Below are 7,327 nucleotides of genomic sequence, written 5' to 3'. Positions count from 1 at the left end.
GCACCCGAACGCATCTACCAAATGCTATCTCAAATTGTATCAAACGCATTCTAGTATAAAGCAGAAGCCGACAAGGCTTTATTTCCAATTTAGATAATTTCCAAAAAAATTTCGGCAGAGTTTCCTTTGTTTTACGGACTATCCCATATACCCTGCACGCAGAAAATACCAACAAAGGCCACACAGGGCCAACAGAGTAACATCTAAATATATGCGGACCGGCCGCCGCGGCGAATGGGATCGCCCAAACACAACATACACATATCTGTACAGAAAGACCCCAACCCCCAAACATGTCCACAGACCTCTAAACAGACCGACAGAATCATATGACGGGACAGGGCCCCGCCGTACCCGTGAACGAGAATATACATATATAGAAGTGACAGACTATACCAAAAGATGGCTCTGAATAAAAGAGCACTCCAAAAATAGCAGAATGAGATCCTAAGAGGACGGATCAGCAAACCTGTCGTAGTTACCTGCGCGGCATGAAAACGCAGCCCCCGAGGAAAGGGGGTCAGTACGAAATATGTACTGAATATGTAAAGCCTGAGTTGCAGAAACAAAATCATAACTGGTATAGAACGTACAGAAAGTAAACAGAAAATACAAAGTATCAGATATACATTTTCAAAACATGCGGAGTGTGTACAGAAAAATATGTCATATCAAATCCGGCCCCTGCCAAGGGGCTCGGCAGACAGAACGTGGCCACCCTCCCGACGCTGGTGCCACAACACAGAAGAATCAGAATAGGGGCATAACCCCGTAACATAATATGTCATATCAGATGGCCATAGTAAATCATATCAGAACAAACGTACATGGCACAACATACTCCACAAACCCATGTACGCGTATACCTACCCCCTCACATCGAGGCACGACGAACAATGCAGGGGATTACGCTTGACAACATATCCTGGCCCGGGCTCAGTGTGTGTCCACGAATGGAGTAGTGCGAGACTAATGCAATTAAAATATCATAAATGTTTCCATAGACTCGATGAGGCATATCAAAGACAAACCGATCCAATGAAGTCGGAAGGAATCATAGTAAATGAGTTTCGAGTATCAAAACAATTTATCAGACTTAATGCAATATTTAAAACAACGTTTGTTAGGTAATTAGAATGGTAGTCAAAACGTTTCTGTTAAGAACTATTCGAAAAGAAGACTTAAGTACATTAAGGGCAAAACCGGGAATAGTGGGCCCACCTCGGGACAAGCAAGGCGATGGGTCCAAATTACGCCCTTTAAGCTTATGGGATCACCTATAAAGGTTCTACGGACATTATGTAGCTTTCCAAGGAGTTTAGAGAAGGTTTGCATAATTTCCAAGAAAACATACCAAAAGAGTTCAATCTTACTGAAAGAAAAAGTGATATTTTCGCTTGCGGATTCCGAGGGGCAGAAAGTCTTTCGAGGCCCGAATTCGATCCTAATACACTTAGGCATGCCAAAAGAAGGATCGGGGTAGCTTTACATACCTTTGGAGCTTTTTAAGCCTATCCAAGCTCAATCTCCGTTTCGTCGAAAATCTGCAAATGGTCACAGTTACCAATTGTAAGCTATAGATGCTACGAATTCAATTCAACTCATATTTGTCTACCGAAATTTCGGCAGCACTTCCCCTATACATATAGCACCCCCGAGAACTTAACTCGGCTCACAATCATCAACAACAACCCAAACAACAACATCAACATCAACAACAAACATAAGAAACACAATATGGCAACACTAGTTCTACTTGCCGACATAATGCCATTATCTTCATTTCAACTTCAATTTCCAAACCAATTTCAATGATTTCACATTCATTATCAAACTAGATCATCACAACATAGTTTAGAAGCGTTTCATATCGTTTCCTTAAATTATACACACGATATACATAATATACGAACTTTCCGCCGAAGTCATAACTCATTCAAAACTTCTAATCTTTGGCATACATATTCATGACATGTTTTCATCTTCCAAATTCATCAATAATCATCATGACTTGCAACCTAACAACTTCATTTTCGCAATGTCGTAAGATCGTACTAAAACGACATAAGCTTCTACATTCCATTTCAATACAAACTTATACCATTTTATCTTCATTTACGTTGCAAGCATCACAATAACACAACTAACACATTAAACAAAATTAATTCATTGGCATCCTTCCAGCACCATACCACACGGCCAAACCCCTATATTTCAACTTCAACCAAATTTATTCAACTTTCATTCTCCATATAAATTCTATCATACACACAACTAGAATACAACATAAATTTCAACTCATTTCTACATGCTACAACACAAACAATACTTCATAACACAATAATAAGGGATAAATTCTTACCTCTTCTTCAAACTTCAATCTTGCCGCAAACGTCGCCCCCTCGCTAAACCAATTATATCACGTCGGAGAGCGTCTTGAACTTGCTACCAATACAAGAAGAACAAGATTTTAAGAAGAAGATTGAAGGACTTAGAATTTTTTTTTTCTTTCCTAAGGGTTTCGGCCGAGAGCCTCCTTGTGGGGTGTTCTTCAATTTTTCTTTTTGTTTCTTGAATTTTCATGAACATTGGCCCCCTTTATATTAGTTGATCACATGCTTAATCACATGATCAACTATATGGACTTGGGCCAAGACCAAGTCCATGGCCGGCCACCCTCAACTTCTTGGGCCTCATTTTTCTTTCCATTTTTGGGAGCCCAATTGGCTATAAATTTATTTTGTTATTCCCGAAACTAATTTCCGAAATTCCAATTTTTTTTGCCCTTGGCCTTCCTCGACACTTCCACATTAATATTCTTTCATAAACAACTCATGTGTTAATTAGAATCAATTATGGCCTTACTTCTGAAAAGTCAAGATTATTTTTAATTTTCCAAATGTGCGAAAACACGGGATATAACATCCTCCCCCCCTTTAGAACATTCGTCCTCGAATGTTAAATTAATCTTATAGGGTTTGAAATGGTTTCGGGGGAGTTTCTGTTTATAGACAGCACAATTAGTACCCATTCATTATCGAAATGGAATTAAGCAAAGATTCGAGATTACCTGTGGGCATAGGGAACAAATGAGGATATTTCTTCTTCATCTCCTCTTCGGCCTCCCAGGTCATTTCCTCCCTATTATTGTTTTGCCACAGCACCTTGACAGAAGCTACATCCTTGTTCCGGAGCTTCCTTACCTGGCGGTCCAAAATGGCTATGGGCTGCTCCTCGTATGATAACTGCTTCGTCACCTGAATGTCATCCCCAGGAAATATTCTGGAAGGGTCACCAATGCATTTGCGGAGCATAGACACATGGAATACCGGATGTACCGCTTCCAAATCAGATGGCAGATCTAACTCATAGGCGACATTTCCAATTTTCCGCACAATCAGATAAGGCCCAATATAATGCGGACTGAGCTTCCCCTTTCTGCCAAACCGCATCACGCCTTTCATAGGCGATACCTTTAGGAATACCCATTCACCAACCTGGAATTCCAAAGGACGACGCCGTTTGTCAGCGTATGATTTCTGTCGACTCTGGGCTGCCAATAGTCGCTCCCGAATAAGTTTCACCTTATCAACGGCCTGCTGGATCATATCTGGGCCGATTAATTCTGTCTCGCCAATATCAAACCAGCCAATAGGTGACCTGCATTTCCTGCCATACAGAGCCTCGTACGGAGCCATCTGGATGCTGGAATGGTAGCTGTTATTATAAGCAAATTCAATCAATGGCAAGTGATCCTCCTAGCTACCTCTGAAATCGATAACACAGGCCCGCAACATATCTTCAAGTGTCTGGATAGTGCGCTCGGCCTGTCCGTCACTCTGAGGATGGAAAGCTGTGCTCAGGCTCAGCTGAGTCCCTAATCCTTCCTGAAAAGATCTCCAGAAGTTCGCCTGAACGGAGCACCTCTGTCAGTGATAATAGATATAGGAACTCCATGAAGCTTCACTATTTCTTTAATATAAAGCCTGGCATAATCCTCGGCGGAATAAGTAGTTCTGACGGGGAGAAAATGGGCTGATTTTGTCAGCCTATCAACAATAACCCAGATGGAATCATACTTCCGTGGAGTGCGAGGCAACCCTGTAATGAAGTCCATATTAATGATCTCCCACTTCCACGTCGGAATTTCTATTTCCTGCAACAGTCCACCTGGTTTCTGGTGTTCAATTTTGACCTGCTGACAATTTGGGCACTGGGCGACGAATTCTGCGATATCCCGTTTCATACCGTCCCACCAATACAGGCACCTGAGATCATGGTACATCTTCGTAGAACCAGGATGAACAGAATAGCTAGCATAGTGTGCCTCGCCCATAACCTACTGCCGTAACCCTGCAATATCAGGTACACACCATCTGCCTCTGTATAGTAAGGTCCCGTCTGGTGCAAACTCGAACGGAATCTTCTCCTTTTCATGGGCTGTGTCTCTGTATCGAGCTAAAACATGTCTCTGTATCGAGCTAAAACAGGATCTTCATATTGATGCCGCCTGATATCCTCCTTAATAGATGATTCAGAAACCCCTTGGACAGAAATTCGTGTACCTCCAGAATCGGCTAGACGAACCCCAAGATTAGCCAACTGATGAATATCACGTACTATCTCTCTCCTGTCTGGCTGTAAATCTGCCAAGCTGCCCATACATTTCCGGCTAAGCGCATCTGCAACAACATTAGCCTTGCCCGGATGATACAGAATATCCACATTATAGTCTTTCAAGAGCTCCAGCCACCTCCGCTGCCGCAAATTAAGCTCTTTCTGCTTGAAAATATACTGGAGACTCTTATGATTTGTATAGATATCAACATGAACGCCATATAAATAATGTCTCCATATCTTCAGGGCATGGATCACCGCTGCAAGCTCCAGATCGTGAGTAGGGTAATTCTTTTCATGCTTTTTCAATTGCCGAGAAGCATAAGCTATAACTCTGCCGTGCTGCATCAATACACAGCCCAATCCCACGCCAGAAGCGTCACAATAAATAACATATCCATCGGGTCCCTCTGGAAGAGTCAGAACTGGGGCTGTAGTCAGCTTCTCTTTCAGCAACAGGAAGCTTCGTTCACAAGCATCAGTCCACTGGAACTTGGCTCCCTTCTGAGTTAGCCTTGTCAAAGGCGCTGAAATCGAAGCAAACTTTTCCACAAATCTTCTGTAATAGCCTGCAAACCCCAGGAAACTACGTACCTCTGTGGGCGTCGTGGGTCTGGGCCAATTCTTCACGGCCTCAATCTTCTGTGTGTCCACTCGGACACCATCAGCTGCAATAACATGTCCCAAGAATGCCACTGAGGCCAGCCAGAATTCACATTTAGAAAATTTTGCATATAATTTCTGATGCCGAAGTACCCCTAATACCGCTCTCAGATGATCTGCGTGCTCTGCCTCGGACCGACAAAATTTTGCATATAATTTCTGATGCCGAAGTACCCCTGATTTCGGCAGCACTTCCCCTATACATATAGCACCCCCGAGAACTTAACTCGGCTCACAATCATCAACAACAACCCAAACAACAACATCAACATCAACAACAAACATAAGAAACACAATATGGCAACACTAGTTCTACTTGCCGACATAATGCCATTATCTTCATGTCAACTTCAATTTCCAAACCAATTTCAATGATTTCACATTCATTATCAAACTAGATCATCACAACATAGTTTAGAAGCGTTTCATATCGTTTCCTTAAATTATACACACGATATACATAATATACGAACTTTCCGCCGAAGTCATAACTCATTCAAAACTTCTAATCTTTGGCATACATATTCATGACATGTTTTCATTTTCCAAATTCATCAATAATCATCATGACTTGCAACCTAACAACTTCATTTTCGCAATGTCGTAAGATCGTACTAAAACGACATAAGCTTCTACATTCCATTTCAATACAAACTTATACCATTTTATCTTCATTTACGTTGCAAGCATCACAATAACACAACTAACACATTAAACAAAATTAATTCATTGGCATCCTTCCAGCACCATACCACACGGCCAAACCCCTATATTTCAACTTCAACCAAATTTATTCAACTTTTATTCTCCATATGAATTCTATCATACACACAACTAGAATACAACATAAATTTCAACTCATTTCTACATGCTACAACACAAACAATACTTCATAACACAATAATAAGGGATAAATTCTTACCTCTTCTTCAAACTTCAATCTTGCCGCAAACGTCGCCCCCTCGCTAAACCAATTATATCACGTCGGAGAGCGTCTTGAACTTGCTACCAATACAAGAAGAACAAGATTTTAAGAAGAAGATTGAAGGACTTAGAATTTTTCTTTTTGTTTCTTGAATTTTCATGAACATTGGCCCCCTTTATATTAGTTGATCACATGCTTAGTCACATGATCAACTATATGGACTTGGGCCAAGACCAAGTCCATGGCCGGCCACCCTCAACTTCTTGGGCCTCATTTTTCTTTCCATTTTTGTGAGCCCAATTGGCTATAAATTTATTTTGTTATTTCCGAAACTAATTTCCGAAATTCCAATTTTTTTTGCCCTTGGCCTTCCTCGACACTTCCACATTAATATTCTTTCATAAACAACTCATGTGTTAATTAGAATCAATTATGGCCTAACTTCTTAAAAGTCAAGATTATTTCTAATTTTCCAAATGTGCGAAAACACGGGATATAACAGTTAGTAAGCGAAGTAAATAGTCTAATTAAGCCCTATGTTATCTCAATTGTAGACTTGCAAGTTCGAGAGGTAGAAAGTTGGACGATTGAGTATACTTCCAGGTATGTTAAGGTCATTCCTTTCTTCTTTTGGCATGTTCCTATGATATGATCCAACAAGCGAGTGAGCGAGTTTCCATATTACTCTACTCTTAGAAGTTTTAGGAGTACTTCAGTCTTTGATGTTCATTTACCCCATTGATGAGTAATCATTCTGTTCATGGGTCCAGTCTTATGTAGCCAGTTCTGTTCATACAGTTTATTCATGCATACATTCATTATATATTTATGTACATTGACCCGTGACTAGAAGGCGTTCTATACACACATATATCAGGCGTTATATACGCATTACTACTATGATGATGATATTGATTATGGCCAGAGAGGAGCCAATATGATATGACGAAATGCCATAGAGATTATACGGTCAGTTATACGGACCGTATAAAATTATACGGCCCGTATAATGGTCATAGAAGCGAGTTGATGAAAGGTCCATTTCTGTTACACCCCGTAAGAGTCTGTGCTATTTTAATTAAGACAAGAAAGAATGAGTTAAGAAAGTTCAAGGAAAGTTAA

The sequence above is a fragment of the Lycium barbarum genome, chromosome 3 (assembly GCF_019175385.1).
Source record: "Lycium barbarum isolate Lr01 chromosome 3, ASM1917538v2, whole genome shotgun sequence".
In the NCBI taxonomy this organism is placed as follows: domain Eukaryota; kingdom Viridiplantae; phylum Streptophyta; class Magnoliopsida; order Solanales; family Solanaceae; genus Lycium; species Lycium barbarum.
Note: the sequence above shows the minus strand (reverse complement) of the source record.